Here is a 22,643-nt window from a genome sequence, read left to right as displayed (position 1 = left end):
ATGCCAGATTCATCACTGACTGCTCAGACTTGCTGCCAAAGATTGACGGGGCTTGGGGTTCACAGCCCCCACTCCAGTAACCTTATCGGAGCCCCGAATCTCACTGGAGGTCTCAGGTAAGACACTATCTGTACTTGTAGAAACGGGGGTGACTTATAGTGTACTTCCTGAGTTTTCAGGACCTTGTAATAAGTCCTCAATATCTGTTGTGGGTGTTGATGGCCAGCATACCCAACCTTTGCAAACTGGGCCTGTCCCATGTAGGTTCCAGACTCTTTTCTTTACCCATAGCTTCCTAGTAATCCCAACATGTCCCACACCCCTTTTAGGTAGAGACCTCCTTCAAAAGCTTAACTTCTCCTTCACTTTTTCCCTCACCACAGCCCTAATCCTCCAAACAGCCTCACAATGTGTTGCAAAGCCATTCCCTCCCTTCCTCCTTCTCTGGTTGACCCCAGAGACACCTCCAATCCCACTCTTGCTACCCATACTACACCTGTTATAATTTGTCTCAGGAATCCTTCCATTTTTCCCTGTGTTCCCCAGTACTCCATAGCTCCCCAACATTGACAGGGACTTAAACCCATAATTAAGTGCCTTTTGGACAATGATTTTCTTAAACCTACCCATTCACCCCACAATACTCCCATTCTCCCAGTACTCAAGCCTGATGGGTCCTATCACCTGGTACAAGACATTAGGGTAATTAACAGTGCTATTACCCCAATCCACCCAGTGGTGCCAAATCCCTATACTATGTTCTCTCATATCCCTCTCTCACCACTCTCTTTATAGTTATAGATCTTAATGATGCCTTCTTTACTATTCCCTTACATCCTGATTGTCAGAACCTCTTTGGGTTTACATGAACTGACCCAGACACTCTCGGGTCTCAGCAACTTAGTTGGACAGTGCTCCCCCAAGGGTTCAGAGATAGTTCCTACTTCTTTAGTCAAGTTCTCGCTACTGACCTCACAGAACTTGATCTCAAACCTGGTGTCCTTCTTCAATACATAGATGACCTTCTGTTATGTTCCCCATTCCACATGTTAATCATACACCATTCAGCCAGTCTTCTTAATTTCCTTGCTAGTCGTGGATACAGGGTCTCTCCTGCTAAAGCCCAGATAGCCTCCCCAAAAGTCAAATACCTAGGTCTCACTCTCACCCCCACCACTCGTTCCATCACCACAGATCATCAGGCAATTCTTCAAGATCTCCAGGTGCCCACAACTAAACAACAGGTTAAGTCTTCCCTAGGTTTATCTAATTTCTTTCGTCTCTGGATTCCTAACTTTGCAGCCCTAGCTCAACCACTCTTCAAGGCCACTAAGGGTCCCTTATCAGAACCCCTGGACCCTACTAGGCCCATACATGCTCCCTTTCATAAATTAAAAGAGACTCTCTTAAAAGCCCCAGCTCTTACCCTTCCTGATCCCACCCAACCTTTCACCCTATACACTACTTCTCAGGGCCACAATGGTATAGATGCACTAGGACACAAAAAGGGACCTTCTTTTCAAGCAGTAGCTTACTTATCAGAACAGTTATATCACACCGTAAAAGGATGGGCTCCTTGTCTCCAAGCCGTTGCAGCTGCAGCCCTCCTGACACAGGAAGCTAAGAAGTTTACATTAGGACAATCTATTAAAATACACTCACCTCATCACCTACAGGAGCTTATCTCACATAAGGTGCTCCCTGCTCTGATGACCCCTTCTCGCCTTCAACAAACAGGTACACCTGGCTCTCTCTCAAAACCATTGCATCTCTATTTCAACTAGTGGTCCTCTTAATGTGGCAACCTTACTTCCCACCTCAGAGGGCCTTCCTCACCATGACTGTATTGAGTTCTTACAGATGATTTCCACCCCTTTCCCTCACATCAGTAGCACACCTCTCTTTAGCCTTTGACACATCTATGGTTCATAGATGGCAGTTCAACAAACACAGACAACCAAAAGAAGGCAGGATATGCAGTAGTTAACCAGTCAAAAGTTATAGAGGCAAATCCACTGCCACCTGGCACCTCTTCGCAGAGGGCAGAACTTATTGCCCTTATAAGGGCTCTTACACTAGGAAAGGACAAAATTATAAATATATACACTGACTCAAAGTATACATTTAGCATTTTACACTCTCATGCTTCTATCTGGCAAGAACGGGGTTTTATTACCACTCAGGGAACCCCCATAATTAATGCTCCCCTTATCCTTAAACTTCTAGAGGCAGCCCAACTTCCAAAGCAGGCAGCAGTTATTCATTGTAGAGGACACTGAAACTCTACAGATCCTATTGCTCAAGGCAATGCCTTTTACAGATTCACAAGCCAAGTTAGCTACACAAGGGCCCTGCCCTCCTCATCTTCTCCCATTAGTCCCAAACAGTCTACATCAGCCTAATTATTCACCAGAGCAGTTACAGCTACTTCATAAACAGGGTTACACACAAAACACTCAGGGATGGATTATTGAGAGATCTAAACTTGTTCTCCCACATCAACAGGCCTTAGACATCATTACTGACTTACACAACTGTTTTCATATAGGATCACAGGCCCTATACAAACTCTTAGCCCCAATAGTCACGCACCCTTCTCTAAAAGCTATCATTCTTAAGATTACTCACACCTGTTATCTCTGTGCTAGGACCTCTCCTGAGGGACATATGGAATCCCCTTCCTTTCCTACCCATCAGTTTTGAGGACACACCCCTGGGCAGGACTGGCAGATAAATTTTGCTTTCTCACTTCTTTTATACTTTTTCAGGATACATAAAAGCCTTTCACACAACCAGGGAGACAAGTTCTGTTACAGCAAATCATTCCAAGGACTACAACCAGGTTACAGTGACCCATAGCTGATATTCTTGGCAACCTCAACAGTGATCAAAGTTGCTAGACTGCCATCCTGGTTTCACATCACTCAGGCTAAGCGGTGCCCTCCCAGCCCTAAATCTGATCATTCTGAGTGGTCATCTCATGTTTTGTTGCCCACCTGTCTCCGTTTCATGAAGGCCTCACAGCCACATTTAACAGGCTAAGTCATGTTTTGTTATCCACTTTGGTTCCTAATTTCTTATGTTCTATTAATGATCATTTTTACAGCAGGACTCTTGACAGTCTTTCCTAAAGACTCCCACATCATGCATAAGATCATCTTCATAATGTTCTATGTGACAACTGTCTTAGTTCCTTCTACCCTCAGCTGTTTGGTTAAACTTGACATCCCTGAAAGCCTAGGCCCTTACCTTCCCTATACCAGTACAGCCATCACCTTCCCTGCTCCCCCTATTTTTTCCAGTTCGACTCCTGGACCAGAGACAAGTTTTACACACCTACCCTCTTAACTTTTATGCTTTCAGATGGGGGAGTAATCACCTCTCATAACTTCACTCCTCCTAACCCCACATTTATTTTTTGGAATTCTGCCTTACCATGCAAATGTTTCTACCTCAACATGGTCCTGATGTAATGACATGTCTAAATCAAAGGCACCTTTCCTTCTACCTCACCTAGGTCCTTAAACATGACAGTGCCATGTCTCCTCATAACATCTTATCTCTTTGTTTTTCCAGTCTGATATACGTGCATTCACCAGTGAAGTTTTCCTGGCTAAAACACCTGGCACCAGCTTCTACCTGGCATCAACCATCATCCTGTCGACTCCCCTAGGCCCCAGTACAGTGGCCCTTTACAGCAGGAAGCAGTTAAAGAAAGAAATCTTTGCCTCTTTTCATAATAATAATCATAAGATGGGATATGAAACAGTTTTGGCCCAGACAGGACACTGTACCCATGAAGCCTTAGAGGCGGAACCAAGGAGCTCCCATCTCTCCCACCCCTAGGAATTTACCTGTGAATCCATCTTCCCTGCCCCTAAGAATTTACCTATGGTGCCAAACAAAGACCAATGGGCTACTTTTGCATCCCTAATGCCCCCTTAGGTTCCACCCCAAACCTAGGTTACTTATATGCCCCCACGCCACGTGTCCACCAGAGAGAAAGCCAAACTCCAGTGGTTGGGGGGGGGGTGTTTTCTCTCTCCGCATTCTCAGAATAACGGCCTATTTTGTTTTATATTTCTCATATTTTGGATGCACTATATAATCTTATCAATACTGATTACATGGTAATTAAACAGGGAAGCAAGTCAAGTGCCAGTGCACATCAGACATGGAATAGACAAGAACTTTCCTGGGAGGGGTGGGTTAAGGCTTTGCTTTTCCATCCAAGGTCATTCATGTCTATTTAGAATATCAATCACTGAAGTTTATCCCTAGGGGAAGTATATGCGTGTAGTCCTTCCTCTTGGACTTCAGTGAATAAGCCTCCACACTTCAACAGTGATCTTATGAAGGTCCAGTCCTGCCTGATTGCCTGAAATATTTCTAAGTAACTTAGCTATCTATAAAACCCTTAAAAACAGAAAAGTTGCAGAATTCTTCTAACAATAGGTGCATTGATTATAAACAGATAACAGAAATGAGTCAGAGAAACACTTTGATTGGTTACAGCTCTTTGCCTTACTTAGACATCATGGAACTAGCTGTCAACCTCTGACTGGCACTGTTGTAAGAAAATTTCCAAGTAAAGCCAAAAGGAAGACTCTTCACACTGAGGAGACAAGAAGGCAGAATTTAATCTTTAAGCTGGTGGCTTATTGAATCTTCACACCTGTGGACTATTGCTAGATAGTCCAATGGCACCAGCACTGACTTTACAGACAGTTTAATTTATATAGCACTTAACAGTAGGAAGTACAAAACAAGTAACAAAACATTATATACTTGGATACATGCACTGAGTCATGTATCGACAGGCAGGCTAGTCTTGGATAGATTTGTTGAAGCAATGTAGTTGTTTATCTTAATATAGAAGCACTCTGGGAGCAAGGTAAGGGGGTCCTTACAGAGTGAGCCTAGCAAAAGGTATTCTTAATTAGTCCAGGGTGCCTTAAGGTACAGACAGTGACTGACTCAGTACTTACCAGCGGTCTGCAGCTGGGCTTCAGACACTGTCAAGGTCAACTGAATTCAACAGAAGCAGCAGAAACTTGGTCAGAGACTCTAATTGCTCTCTATGACTTACCTATAAGTTCTATTTTATAAGTGTTCTGACATTAAAATTATGCCCTAACAGCACAGGTTTAACTGTAGTGATTGGCTGCCACTCAACTAGTTGCTACAAATACTGTTATGGGCAGCTGAGCCAGTTAGAAATATTATAGGCAGTCAGGCAGGAGTAGGCCTTGAGGAAGCTGGCACAGAGGACCAGATGTCTGATGACTTTGGAAGGGACACACACCTCTTGTTGTGGGCTAGATCTCAACACAGAAGGCAAAACAAATGCCACCACACCCTTAAGTATAATCCTTAGGGATTAAATCTGGATCACCTTCCAGATTCCAATCCCTAGGGAAGAGTCACTGCTACCTCAGAATGCCCACTTCCTATGTGACTTGCTTTCCCTTTGTTCCTAAGTAATCAATTTTACCTGAACTGTTGTTTTATTGGCTACCTATAGTTATATTTATTTTGAAATAGAATTAAATGACTCAAAATATTTCACCATTTTCAGCTTTATTTTAATGAATTACTTGAGTTTATGATTTAATTTTTCCTTCTACCAAGGAAAGAGCTTTCTAAGTACTCTAACTTATTCCCACAAACCTAAGTCTTTCAGTATGACAGATCCAAAGAGACATTGTCCCTGGATCTCTCAGTATTAGACACTCTTTTCTCCGCACTTTTATTTGATGCTTTGTGTAGCAGCCAGAAACTTGCTCACATGCATGAACTAATCATTGCTTTGCTGAACACTCTATATGCTCTGCAGATATCTAGGTTCTCACCCTTGTGTTTCTTTGGATATATGTGTCCTAATTTAATGTGGCATTGGTAGCATCCCAGCTCATACCATCATCTCAGTTTTCTCAGAGCTACATTTTCCTCCCTGCCATGAGTCATCATAGGAATTTACACATGGCCACATACTCAGGTCACAGGAGTGCTCAAGGATTCATAACCCATCATCCGTCACAGCCTGATCCTCATTGTGTTGTAAATGTTGATTTTTTTATTTATCTTTTTAAAAACAGTTGATTGAAAGAATCAAAGTAAATATAATCCTTGCACATTCCATTACTATTAAGGTTTGGACCTCAAATAGCCTTCAAATGTTTCATACATTCAGATGAGGGCTTTTGGAAGGTGATTGGCTTATGTATGTTTTAACTTCAGCGGTGGATTAATTCATTGGTGACTCATAATTTGGTGGCATAATTGGGAAGTGTTTTAATTACTTTTCTCTTCACTGAGACAAAATACCTGACATTCAAAATTAAAAGAGGAAAAGTTTATTTGGCATACATTTTGTAGAAGTTTCCATTAGTGGCTCCATACAGGGAAGCATGGTAGAGGGATATATCAGAGCAGATACCTAGAAAGCGGGAAGCAGCAAGTGACAAGTGACAAATAACAACCCTCTTTCTGTCCCTTATGTCTTATCCAGGCTGCCCATGCCCAGGGTAGGGTACCTATAATTTTACTCAGTACTGTACCAAAACAGCACCAAGTTAGTAATCACCTGCTCTTGATCCCAGCATCACACATCCTGGATCCAACTACCTCTCAAAAGCCAACCTGTGACTTCATGAAGATTAGGGAGCATATCTAGACACAGCTATAACAGGAGGTGATGAAAACCTAATGGGTAGGACCCAGCTAAGTGGAATGAGTCTTGAGTGAATGCCCTTGGGAACTACATCTTACCCACAATCCTTCATCTCTGTTTCTGTCTCTGTCTCTCTTGGCTCTCTTTTCCTGGCTGACATAAGGTATGCAGCTTTCCTCCATGGTGCCCTCCCACACTGATACTCCTGTCTTGCCACAGGGCAAAAGTAAGAGAACCAGATGTCCGAAGACAGAGACTGCTAAAGCTATGAGTCCAAGCATTCCTACCTCCAGTTGCTTTTTCATGGCAATAAACCTAACAAAAATTATCTTCTGGCTCTCATGGTTTCATGTAAATAGTCAACTATTGTTCTTCCAGTTATTCTGTTAAGAATAATGTGTCTTTACTCTCTTTTTGGTTGTATTTCTGATCATCTGAGGTTTACTTATATTGACTGCTTTATTTTTTATTTTCAAGCTTTTTAATTTTTAAATATTACCTTGGTCCCTGAAGATTATAATAATGTTGCATGGCAAAACTGGCTAGGAAAGAGGATGACCTGAGCACTTTAGCACTTTTGTCCATTGCTTTCTGGAGGCTGTGATCTATTCTGTATCAATTCCAGGCTCTCCTGGGTGCTAAAATGTTTGACTCATGGAGTGAAGGACGCAATCTTTCTCAACTTTGTCATTCAAAACACCCATGCATTACACAGCCTTAGTGAACATTCTGCAGAATAATTCTGTAGGTGACAACCAACTGAATGTTTGGATCTCATTCAGTTACAGTAATATAAATCCTAATTTTTTTCTGCCTTTTATACTCAGCATATGACTCCAAGAAGAAAAGTGTGACCAATCTCTACTCATTTGAAAATAACTCATTCATTATGTAAAATTTATGTTTTAACTCTTTTGATCTATGAAGTTTTAGTTTATATGTGTATAATAATATCTTTAAGTTCCTTAATATTTCTAGTTATTAATGTCAGGTGTATTGGGGCTGTGTTCTCCAACATCCTAATCAGAAATAGGCTTCCAGGCCTCGTTATTTCACATTAGGCAATGGACTTGCCTCTTGAATCATTGTGATACATTTAAATTAAAGATTTTTTAATTAATTTGATCATTTAAATACTTAAGTAGCTTATGATTACATTATATTTCTTTTTGTCTTTTGCTAATAATTAGCAATTTTTATTTGTTAGCCCACATTCCTATTTGAAAATTTCTGTTCACTTTTTCTGTGACAGGAATTATTTAAAATCTCTAATGTGGTTCCATCAGTACTTGTTGTATTTCTTATGGTTTTGACTTTCTTTCTTCTTCCTGGCTGCTTACAAACTATGTAGGACCCTCCACTATCTTGATAACCAAGACCACATTTTAATATTTCAAATTCTAGATAAACATCTTTGTTGTTACATATAAAATAAAGAGAATAAATGCTGTGAAAAAATATATATTCAACTAGTTATTCATTCCTAAAGTGTAGAGACCCCTTCACTAAAGTCAGAATCCCCTGATCCTACCTATGACTTCCTCAACCTCACTCCAGAATTATGTATAGCTCTACAGCATTGCTGTAATTATTTTAACTTTGGAGGAAATTTTCTTAGACAAGGCAATATTTTTATTAAACAAATATTATTATAATTTTCCAGGGAGTACTTTCTCTTTTTAACTAACACTCTTACTATTTTTTTTTATTCTTTTGTTTAAACACACACATACCTATACCCACAGATAATTTGAAACTTTCATTGGAAATGGAAAGATGTGTATTATATTAAATTCTCATTACTCACAGTTGTATATACATGTGTATTCATATTGATGTCATACAGATAAACCAAATGTATTTATATAACAATGCATAAGTCACATCTGTAATCTTTTTTAATATCTATAAGCTGTACAGTTTAAACTTTCATTGTATGTTATTGTAAAGGAAAATTGTTTGACTTATAAATAAAGAAAAAGTCTTCTTAGGTTGCATTTTCTCCAGAACTACGTGATCCTTAAAGAATTCAGCATATTACTGCATACCTGCCTCAGAAACCAAGAAGTAAGTGGATTGATTTTCATTCTGAGTTATATTTTGAGTGAATTAGCAAGTGTTTTAATGTCATATGATACTACATAGCTGTGTATTTATTGAAAGTAAAAAGACCATTCTTAGCAATCACACCATCAACATTCTAGAAAAAGTCACCATCGCTCTGAAGAAAACCACTGTTATTGTGAAAGATTTAGAGGGATCCTGCAGAGAGACTTCAGACACATCAAAGCAGATATGAGGCTCCTTGGAACAGAAAAGGAGAGGCTCAAGGTTGACAAATGATGGGGAAATAGGAGTTATTTTCCATTCACACTCTCTGCAGTCAGGTACAGAACATGACCAAAGGTGCTACATAATCAAGGCAATCAGGGTGCACCTTACATGAGGTCTGTGTGTGATCACTTCCCTGTCATCATGGCTACTCAGGAAAGTTCTTCTCCTCTTGACAGCCAGACTTTCATAAGTGGAAAAGAATATATCCACAGGCTTCAGATGAAGACAGGTGCTGCTCGTTCAGTATCTCAAGCCCAGAATGTGTTTGTTCTTGAAGGAAATCACATTGAACTTGTTTCAAATTTAGTTGCTTTGATCCAGAAAGCCACAACAGTTCAAAACAGATATCAGAACATTTTGAGGTGCTGTCTATGTTTCTAAAGAAAGAAAAGTTTCAGTTTGACGAATAACATCTAAACGTTATTCATTTGCCAAAACTAGTCCCTAAGTTTTCAAATCTGCTTGTAATATTTTGACACTGCAATAAAAACCTACAAAAATTCTATTGGAAGGTTTTAAAAAATTGTTTATCAATTGATTTTGTTTAATGTAATTAAGTAGTATGTAACTGTAAACATACTTAACTATGATTCTAAATATTTTTCGTATATGATTTTCCTTATATATTATTTTGTTGAGGTATATTATGAAGTTAGAAATTTTAGTACCATTATAAATATTATACTATTTAACATATATATGATACTATTTATGAATTGCTTATTTACCTCCACATTTTGCAAATTAACAAAAGGTGGACAATTATTAAATTGAGTTTCTTTTATACACTTATTCACTACATTTTTCTACGTGCCAACCTCTGTGATAGGTACAATTTCTTATGGTAAAAGTATAGATGTCATTAGTTCTCTTATGGGACTTGCAGTCTTTTATGGAAGAGGCAGATAATAAAGAAAAGAAGCGATGAGCATCAAACAGTGAGTAAGTGCTGGGTTTAAAGGAGAAAGATGATGCAGAAAAGCTGAACAAATGAAAAAGTAGCTATGAAGGAAGAAACCAGCGGCAGACACAGTTTGTATGAGCTGAAGATAAATGTAATACATTTATAAATGTACGAGGCACTGAACCAAAGTGATGGCCAGGATAGCAGATGGGCAAGCTCAGAGTCATACCAAGAAAAATTGACACAATTCTCTTAGGACGATTCTTTTGCAATTGAATTATTGTAAAAATCAGTGAGTACTGTGTTTCTCTCCTAGTCATATATATGGGAATTAAAGTTACTTATTTTAAAAATACAAATAAAGTAATCCACACATTAATTTATATAATATCATCTCCTAATGACGAATGATACCCTGTGTTATACATAATAAAAATTAATGAATCTTAGAATTCATTTCCTCTCTTCCATTTTGTTTACTTTTATGCCTATGGCATGACAGACTGATTCTCTTCATTTAACAAACTAATATTCATATGACGGCAGCTACAGTAGCATTTTCTAGACCAATAATGTTTTCATCACATAAATGCTAATTATTCAATCATTTTCCTTGGTAAATATATTTTTATCACTCACAATATGACAGGCATTATGTTAGGTGCTGACAGTGAACCAAAGGTGCTATTTGCTGCCCTTGTGGGGAGAGTGGCTGAGAGAAGATACAGATAACAACAAAAGAATCATTTGGACCATAGAAAAGTTATAGGATTAGACATCAGTGGCAAGGAGAAACATGCAGTGCTATGATTCTATACTGTACCAAGAAAACCCCAGTAAGGAAAGTCCAGGAATGCTTCTGTAAAGGGGTGGTGATGGTTTGACATAGGAAAGGCAAGTGAGGTCCCCAGCAGAAAAACAGGGCTCAAGATGAGTTATCAGAGAACCACAGCAAGTGAGCTAGGCCAAGAAAGGGCAGAAGAGGACAAATTCATCAGAACGATGGGAACGAGAGCATGGTAACAGCTGACTTTGCTCTCTGAGATTGACTGAAGCTCAGCTGCTGTAACTGACAGAGAATGACATGTGTACAAGAATGAACTTCCTAGCCAGGCTGTCAGGGACACATTCTATGTCAGATTGCAGATTGTCATAGCTGCATTCAAACACAGAGGAACCCTCAGGACAAATTTGTAGTTCAATGGATAATGCATACACTTTAGAAATACATTTGTTTCTGTTGAGTCTACTTTATTGTAGTTTACTTCTTGTGTGTTTGGTCTTTGTTTATGTGCTATTATGTCTTCAATCTTCGCACAGGTACCTGGGGTTGAAATTAACGATGCTGTCTTCCATAAATAATTTATATTTTGGCTTATGAAACTAGTTCACTATGAAAATTAGATCAATTTATTATCTCTCAACATTTTTAAACTTAAAGTTTCTCATTTCACTTATTCTTCTTATAATACATCTTAAATTTACAAATGTTCAGTTTGCCTAACCGCTAAGGCAAAGATTGGCAGATGGATCACTGTGCTTGTATTGATTCTTGCCCTTTGCCTCCAAGCAGCCCTTTCTTATCCTTTGTGAAAATATCAAGCAACAATCTTTGGAGAACATCATGAGAAGGCTCCATTTTTTTACTCTTAATTCAAGACCTTCCTTTTTTTTTTGTACTAAAATATCCTCAGAACAACATCAACATTCAGTGGATAGACTTTTAGTATATGAGTTAATATTGAGGTTTTTATGATTATTTTAAGATGTAATATTTTATCATTTTTAGTCGTACTTAAAAATCAGTTGAAAACCAAATATAAAATTTATTAATTTTCATTAAATTGGTATATATTTTACTTTTTAATTGCCATATAAAATCATCAAACTGTTTCCTAAATCTCAGCTACATCACTGGATCTCTAGCTTAAAGGTCAAGTTGATTGGATTGGGAGCCACTTATGGGGATAAGAAAAGTGGGTCTGAGTGGGGTATAGGAACAAGACCTTAGCAACTATATCTGTCCCTGATCCTTTCCTCTTGGGCACTGTTCTATAGCTTTGCTCCCCTGGCTGCAATGAAATTAGCACACATGATATGTTATATTCTCCCAGTGTATTTATTTTGGAGTCAGTGTATCGTGAACTAAATTCCCTAACCCATGGCAAATTAATCCTTTCTTATGTAAACTGTGGGTGCTATGTATCATGACCCACTTAAAAGAAAAATGAAGAATATACTGACCGTATTTTTCTATATCCTACATACTGTTTTTGCTACATTTGCTATTTTTCTTTCTAATTAGGTTAGATATTCATTACTGAATAGAAATCACTTTAAAGTAGAAAAATATGCTAAAATAATATGGAAACAAAGAATTATACATTACTTAGAGGAGTGAATCCATCTTGTCTCTTGTTTTTATAAATATTTATAGTTTCACATCTGCCCAGGTTTACTACCAATTGTCTGTAACTGCTTCCACGTCACATAGAAAAGTTGAATCAAAATGACAGAGACCATATACTGACACACCTAAAGTATTTTCTTTCTGGTACTTAAAGGCAAAATTTGACTATCCCTGGCTTAAAATGGTAAAACAAAAGTACAATAAATTGTCATGACTGCTGTTACATTCAGTTTTCCTATTAAATTTCCCAAAGATTTGTATTTCCAAACTGTATCAAATAAGATTGGAAACACTATCTTTGTAATTTGTTTCTTAATTTTTATTAAACACAATGGAAAATGATTTTTTTAAATTTCCCCAAAACTGAGAGAGAAAAACACGTTGCAAAGACTTTTAAAATTAGAAGATAAAGAAATAGACAGCAGCACTTTATACAATAATGATGATGGAGAATTGAATTATATAAGTGAAATAGGTAAATTTTCAGATGACTATTTCCTAAATGAGTTTTCTCAATCTTAGTAAACTGTTGAATGGACTATTTATACAAAAGTGAAAGGAAATAATGTTCTTTCCAATTTAGTCATTCAGCTAAAGACTTCATCATAAAATATTTTATGACAAAATTCTGGCCCATTCTATTTTGTTTTGAAGCCAAATCTCAGGGTTTTTCTATTCATTAGGTTTATGTACCAAAATTTACCAGATGCTCTTTGGAAGTGAAATAATGATGAAAACATGAGTGTAACCAAAGAAGATTAGAGGGAAACTCATGATAGAAGTATTTTAAAAAGCATTGACTACATTATTCTCAGTGATGTTTATGGATTAAAATAATAAAATAGCTATGTAATTACATCCCAAAAAATGGTCATCTCTTAAGAAAACTGTGAGCCACAGAGGTTTCAAAAATTATTTACTTACTATATTTTGATGATGGAAGTACAAGGAAAATCACAATTAATGATTTCTAATGCTTGTTAGAGATGTGAAACGTTTGATACTGGTATTATCAAAATGAGTATTCAGCAGATTTATCATGACAGTGGGTAATCAGATGCTTGAATCTGAGTATATTGTCATGTTGAATGCATATAAAGTGAAAGCTATCAGAATAATGAACATAGTTTACTGTGAAGTTGCTATTACAATTTCTAGTAAGATTACATTAGTTTATTCTCTCTTGTGTACAACTAATAAAATGGCTTAATGTATAAACAACTAAAACAAGTCCATTGGACTCAGAATGTAAATAATTATGTCTATTTTTCCTGGCATAACTCTTGGCTAGTGAAATTATTATATTGACATTTTCATGTGACTGTCATCTGCCTTTCATCCTTTATATAATTGGCAAGGAAATCATCCCTTAGTGTGCTCGTTGAAAGCTAAATACATGCAAAAAGTTCTTAGAGGATGCCACTTGCAACAATTTTCCCTTCTTGATCAGTAGTTTCTTTTCATAGAGCTGAGATTCTGTTAAAAGAAAGAAATTATTTTGTTTACCCTTCTTTAATGCTATTCTACTTTTCTTCCATTTTTATCTTTTCCCTCTATTCCTTTATCTCATTTCTCTCCAGTCTCCACATTGAGTAGATAATGTTCTCCAAATGTGTAGAGTATAAAAGATACCTCTATCACTTCTTTAAATTGATCACATTCTATTGTAAACTCAAAAACCCAAGTATTATAATCCTCTTTCTAGTCTACCTCACAATCCTAAAAGTTGTTTTTGTAATCCCATTGAGACAGTATTGGAATCCCAGCCAGTCAATTCCAATCTACCACCACCAGTGCAATCCACAGTGAGCATAAAAACACAAAGGCCTTCCAAATTAAGGGATGCCAAGGCATCCTAAATCCAACTTTACAAATCCTAGGCCTCTCCCAGCATTTATTATCTTGTGAAGAAAGGGGGGGGGGGTGTCTCTCAGGAATGAGTGATAGTCAGGATGTCAGGAATTACTGAGTAATTTAAGCTGGCTGGCCAGGTGCAAGGATGGCATCTTTGTAATTTGCAGAGATAAAGATATGCAGAAGGATCAATTTACATAACCCAATTAAGGTAAGAGTGGAATTGTTTTGGGGGCTTGGTTTGTGATATGCAAACTCTTGTGCCCCGGGGAGTCATAGCCTCTTATCTTGAGTCTCCTACCCAGTTAACATTCCTGGAGTTGTTCGCTCTAAAATACTAGCGCCTGGGCTAGCCTTATTTGCAACGCTTAGAGCCAACTGAAGAGAGAAGGAAATATCCTAGCCAGCCTTTCACATATCAGTGTAAGGAAATGAGTCTCCAAGTAATCAAAGTTACAGTAATTGTTTTGGATCCAAAGGGAGTCCCTGGAGTTGTCTCTCACATCTGTGATGGTCACACATTAGCACTTGGGTAGCCTTTTTGCCATGCTCAGAGTTATTTGAAGAGAAGGAAATATCCTAACCACTCTTTACATAACAGCATAAGGAAAGTGTCTCCAAATATTCAAAGTCACAGTAATTGTTTTGGATTCAAAGGGAGACACCGGAGTTGTCTCCCACAACATTCTATTTAAACTGTGAGCCTAATGAATAACTTTGAAAGATGTAAGATTTTTATGAAATATACTTTGAGTTCACAAACTCAAGTTGTCCAAATAAATTTATTCTAACTAGTATGGACTTTAAACAATGCCTTAAGAGGAGACTGAGAGAACATGGCGGACAGACAACAGCAACTACTGAATGCTCTCTAAAGACTCAGCTCAGAGGCCAGGAATGATGCGGACTAAGGAGATACGAACCAGTAGAGATATGCTCTGCTGACTCAGGAACGAACTGGGCTGAGAGAATCCAACTTGGAATACAGTCCTGGCGCTAAAATAGGAACAGAAAAATCTCGGTGTGGAGGCTCGACTCCGCGCCATTGGAAACCGCGGTTTGGATCTCCCGCCGCCCGGCGGCCGGCGCCTCCACAGCGGCTCAGCAAGGAGAGACGCGACCGCCGAGCTCTGGGAACGGGAGTAGTTCCCACGCCATCGGAAACCGCGGTTTGGATTGCCCGCCCCCTGGGGGCCAGCGGCTCGGCAAGGAGAGACGCGACCGCCGAGCTCTGGGAACGGGAGTAGTTCCCGCGCCATCGGAAACCGCGGTCTGGATTTCCCGCCGCCCGGCGGCCAGTGCCTCCACAGCGGCTCGGCAAGGAGAGACGCGACTGCCGAGCTCTGGGAACGGGAGTCTCCGAACGGAGTCGGAAACGCGACGGACAGGGAGGAAGGCTGACTGGTGGCGAGGTGAGCGAGGAACTGACTCCCTACCGCAGTTTGACTCCAGTGGAGGTTTTTCTGGGCGCGGGCAGTCCTGTAAGAGCAGGGCGCGGTGGCAACTGCAGCCGCACACTTCCCTCTCGGACGGGATTGGTGAAAGGTGCCTGGCCGGAGGGACGCTGCTCGCGGACTCGCTAGGCTGGCCTAACCCAGATCCCAGAGCCTGACGGTGGCCCGGAGGAGCGACCGACTCCTGCGTAGGCTGCCTCCTCCGCAACTCCCTGGGGCGCAGCGGTGAGCGGGAACAACTAGCCAGCGCAATTTGATCAAGCTGTGGCTGACAGGCAGGGAAGCCGGGCCTCCTGTGTAAGATTACATTTTATAAGGAAGAGAAAATATGGGGAAGGGAAGCAACAAAAAAGGCTCCTCGACCCCCAATCCTGAGAATCAGGCAATTGTGGACACTGCACCATTATACATTAAGCGCCATTTAGAGAGCCTCATAGACCAATTCAGGAATGAAGTTATCAATGACCTGAAGCTAGAAGTATGCAGAATAGTTAGAGAAATGCTAAGTACCACCCAGGAAAAAGCAGATGGTGGAATGGAAGAACAGAAAAAGAGGGGAGAATTGCTTGATGGAGAAAACAGAGAAAGCATTGAGTATGTGAAGCAGGTGCAAAGGGACTATCAAGAAATTAAGAAGTCTACCCAAGACTGGCATAACAGCTTGAAAGAAACTAAGGACAGACTATCTGAATTGGAGGGCAGACTTGAAACATGGGAGAATGAAATGAAAAACTTCTTAAAAATAACAAAGAAACACACAGCAATAATACAAAGACAAGAAGATGATAAGAGGAGCCATAACTTAAGGATTAAGAATATAAAAGAAGAAGTAGGGACACAAACAAGTGAACTACAAAAGCTACTCACAGAAATAATCCAGGAGAATTTTCCTAATTTAGCAAAAGGTAAAGATACTCAAATGTATGAGGCATACAGGACCCCAGCTACCTACAACCCTAACAGAGAAACACCCAGGCATATAATAATAAAAATTCCAGAAATTCAATACAAGAACAGAATATTAAAAGCTGTAAGAGACAAGAAACAGATCACTTACAAGGGAAGACCCATCAGAATTACAGCAGATTTCTCTTCACAAACCATCAAATCACAAAGAGCATGGGGAGAAATAATTCAAGCTTTGAAAGATAATAATCTCCAGCCAAGATTGAGATATCCTGCACAACTGTCCCTGGAAATTGATGGAAAAACGAGGTGCTTCCAGGATAAAGAGGAACTGGGGGAATTTGCAACCACCAATTCAACCCTACAGAAAGTATTGCAGGATATTCTAAAAAAAGAAAAATACAAAGAACCCAGAAATAGGGGCGGGGAGGCCACAACGAATGGAGTAGAGAACAAAATGAAGAAGACAAACTGACAGCTACTGACAGAAAAAGAGCTCAACAGAAATGAGACAGAAGATTGGATGATAGGAACAGCTTGTTTTGGAGAAAATGACATCTTAATAGGTAATGCTGATTTAGTACCATCTTGTTTTGAAGTCTCATCTAGCTTTTGTTCTTCTGTCTCCAATGGTCTAAACAGGTTGTATCTTATTGGATTTTGTTATGTACGATAGTATAAGAAAAAACCTTTTAAAGACAAGGAGATTATACAGAGACCATTGTTCATTTTCTGTTAGTCGATTCTAAATACTCTATAATGCTGTCATTCTCTTAAATGGATTTACATTGTTTTGATATACTTAATGCTACAGTATATGAAGTTGTACTCAAGGACTTCAGGGAAGGAGTTAATATGGTAACTATTTTTGGGTCAGGATTAGCTGGTGGTGAAACACTATTCTGCTTAAATGGTTATGTTTTGATCTGCCCTGTTTCGCTGTTATGCCCTCCTTTTTCTCAATCTCCACTCCATTATTTACTTTTTTATTTTTATCCATTTAATTAAAGGGAAAAATATAGCAGGATATAATATAGTAACCCACTTTGACTTTCTATTATCTCGATTTGAAGCCCTGCATTACTCTCACCATCTTGTTTTTGACTGAGGTTCCTCTATTCTGTTTTGCTGGATAGTATCAGGTTCGAAAGTTTAGGCATCAGCTGAGAAGATAATGAGATTCATTATAACGCCCATTCTCGTTGACTTTTATCTACTTTTGAAGACCTACAATATCTCCAATGTTTTGGTTTTGTCGGTTTTATTCTTTACGGTTTTGTTCAATTGTATTACAACTAATGATATAGGCAATTCTATTAGAAATAGTGGGAGGCATTATGGTAACCATTGTTGATCACCTTGTATTATGTTTTTATATTATCTATTATGTCCACCCTTTTGACTTGACCGATTCTGTTCTGTTATGTCACATTTGGTTTTACTCTCTTCCAAAAAAAGCAACAAGAACCGTGGGAGCAATGAAACCCAAAATGTGTAATAGTCACTGTACAAAAGAGAGGAAAAGAAAGTGCTCTAAACTATATAACTGCATGTATATTTAAATGTATAAGATAGAAAATGATAGCACAGAGTTTTATTGGATCATTGAACAGAACTGTTTGCAGTATCATTGTTGGAATGTCCACTCTACAAGCTTTAATTTTGTGACTTAAACAATTATTTCTAAGATGGCAATATGTAATCCATTAACTAGTGATTTCCTACTGCGCATTTTTTTATTCTGTAAATCTGTATAACTTGTACCCCTTCACTGTTTTTTTTTCTTTCTTTTCTTTTCTCCTTAAATAAAAAAAAAGAATGCCTTAAGACATGTAAATATCTTTAATAAAAATAGATCTTTTATATCTAATATGTGGAAACTCATGTTATTTCAATCTAAAATGTAAAAGTTTTGTAATTGGTAGGAGATCAATCTATAATTTCACTCAAAAGTCAAAATTTCTATGATATTTTGGTCTTGGCAATAATTTTAATATGTTTATAATTTATTAGACTAATTTATGAATCATGTCTTTGTTATGAGAAGAAATATATCTAAAAGATGTATTAGAAATTAGTTCTTGGATGGGAAATATTTTGATAACATTAAATTATAAATCTGTGTTTCTTGGTCACTGATGGATGAGATAAAAGAGAAAAGGAAGTTGAAACTGGTATGATAAGCCCAGGGACACTGAAACAGCAACCTCGATACATGCAACAAAGAAATAATTTCTTGAATGTAAGCACAATTCCTACTAGAATTGTTCCTGTGGGTTGGATAAGTGCTCTCCCAAAAGTCTAAGTATTAAAGCTTTGGTCTTTAATCCATGCTCTGAAAGGAAGTTGTAGACACTTTAAAAGGCAGGATCTATCGGCAGATTTTAGGACATCGGTTTGTGACTCTGAAAGGGTCCCTGGTCTCTTCTTCATCCCTTTGGAAAACTGGCCAAGTGCTGAATGGATTTCCTTCCCTGCATATTCCTGCCATTGTGTGCTGCCTCCCTGCAGGCCCCAAAACAGCAGAGTCAACCATCCCAGCCTGAAATCTCTAAGATTATGAGATAAAGTAAGTGTCTGCTCTTTTTAAGTTGATTGATCTGAAATTGATCCTGTGACAGTAACAGAAAGCATGATGGTGAAGATTCCAAGAATATTAAGAAACTTTTAAACAGAGGAAATGAGACAGTATGGCATATATCTTATTTGATATTTTTTAAGAATAACATAGAGGCAATGCAATCCATAAATGGTCAATATCATAGGTGCTGAAAATATTTTGAATTTAGAAGGCACTGGTCACTCATGCCCGAAGATGATGGTGCCCCTCAAACTGACTGGAGTCCTTCAAATATAAGCACACAATTTTCTCTTCTTTCTTATTGCATCTGGAGTGTAGACCTAGTGACGAGTGCTGCTATCACCAGGGTTCGGCCTTTCCCTCTTAGGTTGTTAGCCTACATGCCAATTATTTCTAGAAAAATCCCACAGACACAACCAGAACTGTACTTTAGTAACCCGCTGGTCATTTTTCACTTTAGTCAAACTGACATATCACAATTAACGCCCACAATCTTTTAGAGCAATTTTGTACTCTTTTCTATTCTAGCCTGTGCCATAGGAGACTGACCTTGTCTATATGGACTTCCAGATACTATCAGTCCCTAGCCTCCTGTGTCTGATAGGAGACCCTGGAAGACAGAGAGGGATACGCTGGGGGAAGGATGGGGAAAAACTGCTTCCCAGAGTATGTCATTGCTGAATTGCTATATTTTAGCTGCCTTTCATTGGAAATCTAATTCTTATCAAGCATCTCTCTCATAAAACTGACTTTTCCCTCAGCTTCCAGTATCTGAACACTTTTCTTGACTCTTCAGGTCTAGGCTATGAAACCATTCCTAAATGGATCTAAAAAGACAAATACACCACAGCTGCCAAGTAAAAACATCATGCTAGCTCTTATTCTTTACCTACTCTTCCTAGTAGGGAGTTTGACTTAGCACAGGGGGAGGAATGGATTTATAGGCATACTACGTGGCTCAAAAGTGAGTAGACACCAAATAATGTACCCACTCAGTGCTGAGCCCCAATATGTGGGGACAAAGAATCATAGCAGTAGATGAGACTTGTCTAGTTTTGTAAAAAGAGAAATGACTGTGGCTTAGGTACATATCGATTTTCTAGTGATGGCTAACAATTAGTCAGTTAAGACACAGAACAGCAAAAAATTAGAAAACTGGTGACAAGAAGAAATAATAAAGAACAATATGGATAGAGTGCTTAGGGTTAGTGCTAAGTACCAAGATACTCCATTTCAGATCATTGCTCACCAAGAGCATCCCCATTACAAACATCAAATGGGCAAAATGGCCAAGACCTTTCAATACTTTCTCAAAACTGCTCTTGTGCAGAATGACCCTTTGCATTAGGGTAATTTTTGTATAAAAAGTGTATTTCTTGGGCTGCAAGGGCAGTAGCGGTTGTAGTAGACCATGGCAGTGGCTTGGCCTCCCAGTTTCCCTTAATGGTGTGGTCGGGCAGCATTGCCGAGGGGTTTCAGGCAGAACAGAGGGAAGCAGTCCAGGCAGGCAGGAGGGGCGGCAGGGACAGCTCCGAGGCAATGTGGAGGATGTTGTCCTGAAAAAAGCAAGAACGAACTGACCAAGCTGACCGAGGTGCAGGGGAATTGCGTAAAGGAGATGTGGCCTCTGGGGCAGAGTCTCATGCTTTCGTTTATCCAGCAGGCCCAACAGTGCCTAGGCTGACTGACATCTTTCTTCCAGATGCAGACTCTGCTGATTTTGCAGCTTCTGGGCATGGGAGTAGTTTCCAGAAACCAGAGTTGCCTTAGAACTCTGATTCAAAGAACATCTCATGATGTAATGAGACGGGAAAGCAACAAATTATCTGCACCTTCTACCTGCCGGAGTCTAGCACATGTGCCTTGGGAGGACAGCTCCTCTGAGCCGCTGTTGCCAGCAGTTAATTTTTCTGTTGAAAATGGACACTCTAGTTCCCAATTTTTTTGTTTGTTTGTTTGTTTGTTTTTGTCTTTTTCGTTTTTACCAGTACCGGGGATCGAACTTACGACTGCCTGCTTGCAAGGCAGGCACTTATGCTGCTGAGCTAAATCCCCAACCCCCTGGTTCCCAATATTGTCATTCAGATAACTTTTTATGGTCAAAGAAGACAGGTACTTGGCAATTTTCTGCATGAAGACTGCAGATATTGTGAACACATCCATGTTCTCTCCAAAGAGCGCTGCAGAATCAGGGGAGGCTGCTTTAGGTACTGGGAGAGTTACTGCCATGTCTTTAGGAGACTTAACTAACCATGGGTTTGAGGACTGCCCCTTGCTCCTGAGTGCGCTGTGGACTGGACATTGAGAAGGAGAAGATACAGATCATAGCACAGACACAACACACTGGAGCCATCTGCTCGAGTGATAAGGGCTTCCTCCTGGACAGGAACAAGTTGAATCTTTGGAATTTGTAACCTACTATGCAGATCACACATAAAACAAGGCTCAGTGCAGACACCCCTGTGTTCCTGGTTTACCTCAATATGACGGTCCTCCACCTGTCCCTTACCAGCCACTGAAAACTGAAAGAAATCAGTTTCTTCTGACTCTTACTATGCTGCAGAAAGTTCGGACTGGCTGTGAGTATATGCTCCAGCCCCTGTGAAGAGTAACTGTAATTTATCAGCCCACATGGTGGCACCTGCCTGTAAGCACTTGGGAGGCTGAGGCAGGAAGATCACTGTGAATTTGAGGTCAGAGTGTGCTACCCAGTGATTTCAAGGCCAGCCTGAATTGCAAATAAAACTCTGTCTCAAAAACTTAAAAAATAATAATGTTAATAGTAATAAATAAAAATGAACAGGCAGTTAGTTTCCCATGAAAGAGAACATAATGCTATCTACAAATAAATCAATGCTTATTAGTAAATTTGCACCTTTTTAGCAACTGAGTAAGATTCCAATGGAGTATGTTTACCTTATGGTTTTGCATATTGTGCTTGTGATGTTTCTGGTATAAATATTCTAGTTAGACAAGAGATTATTGCAGAGTCCAAGGATGTGGCATATGCTAACTGCTCTGTTAAATTTTTTTTCCTATTGTAAAAGGTTACATTTTTTTTTTACATTAAATAGATGATTCCTTTGAAATAAAATGGTAAATGCTTTACCAGAGAACCATTGGGTAGGGCACGACAAATGATTGTTAAAAACAAGAGAAACATTTTACTTCTCTGACACTTGCTGGATGCATACCCAAACTCATTTTTGTACTTGGTGATTTGATTTGTTTCCTTTTGATTAGGAAGACAGAGTATCTCCGGCAGTCGCTTGACATACAGACCTCTCTACAGCCCAGACCAACACATGAAACTTTATTTCCATTAAAGAAAACAAGCAAGAAAGCAAAATAGAAATAATGAGTCCATGGTGTTCTTAAAAAAGACTTCCTACCATTTTGTACACAGAATGTAGATATCTGTAGATGGGGATTCTTGAAATTTACCTTAACATCTCTTTTGATCTGTTTTTGGAACAGATTGATAATAATTTTTTTTTTGGCTTTGACCACAAATTCTCAAAACTTGC

The 22,643-nt window shown here is 39.0% G+C and overlaps 1 pseudogene; it reads left to right on the top strand.

The window, feature by feature from the left end:
• Window positions 1-21,721, top strand: LOC100719027 (protein salvador homolog 1-like; annotated as a pseudogene).
• The last annotated feature ends 922 nt before the right edge of the window (window positions 21,722-22,643 follow it).

This window comes from Cavia porcellus, unplaced genomic scaffold (assembly GCF_034190915.1).
Source record: "Cavia porcellus strain 051 isolate PalLab524CR breed Dunkin Hartley unplaced genomic scaffold, mCavPor4.1 scaffold_11, whole genome shotgun sequence".
Lineage (NCBI taxonomy): Eukaryota > Metazoa > Chordata > Mammalia > Rodentia > Caviidae > Cavia > Cavia porcellus.
This window is presented reverse-complemented; position numbering and strand designations above follow the sequence as displayed.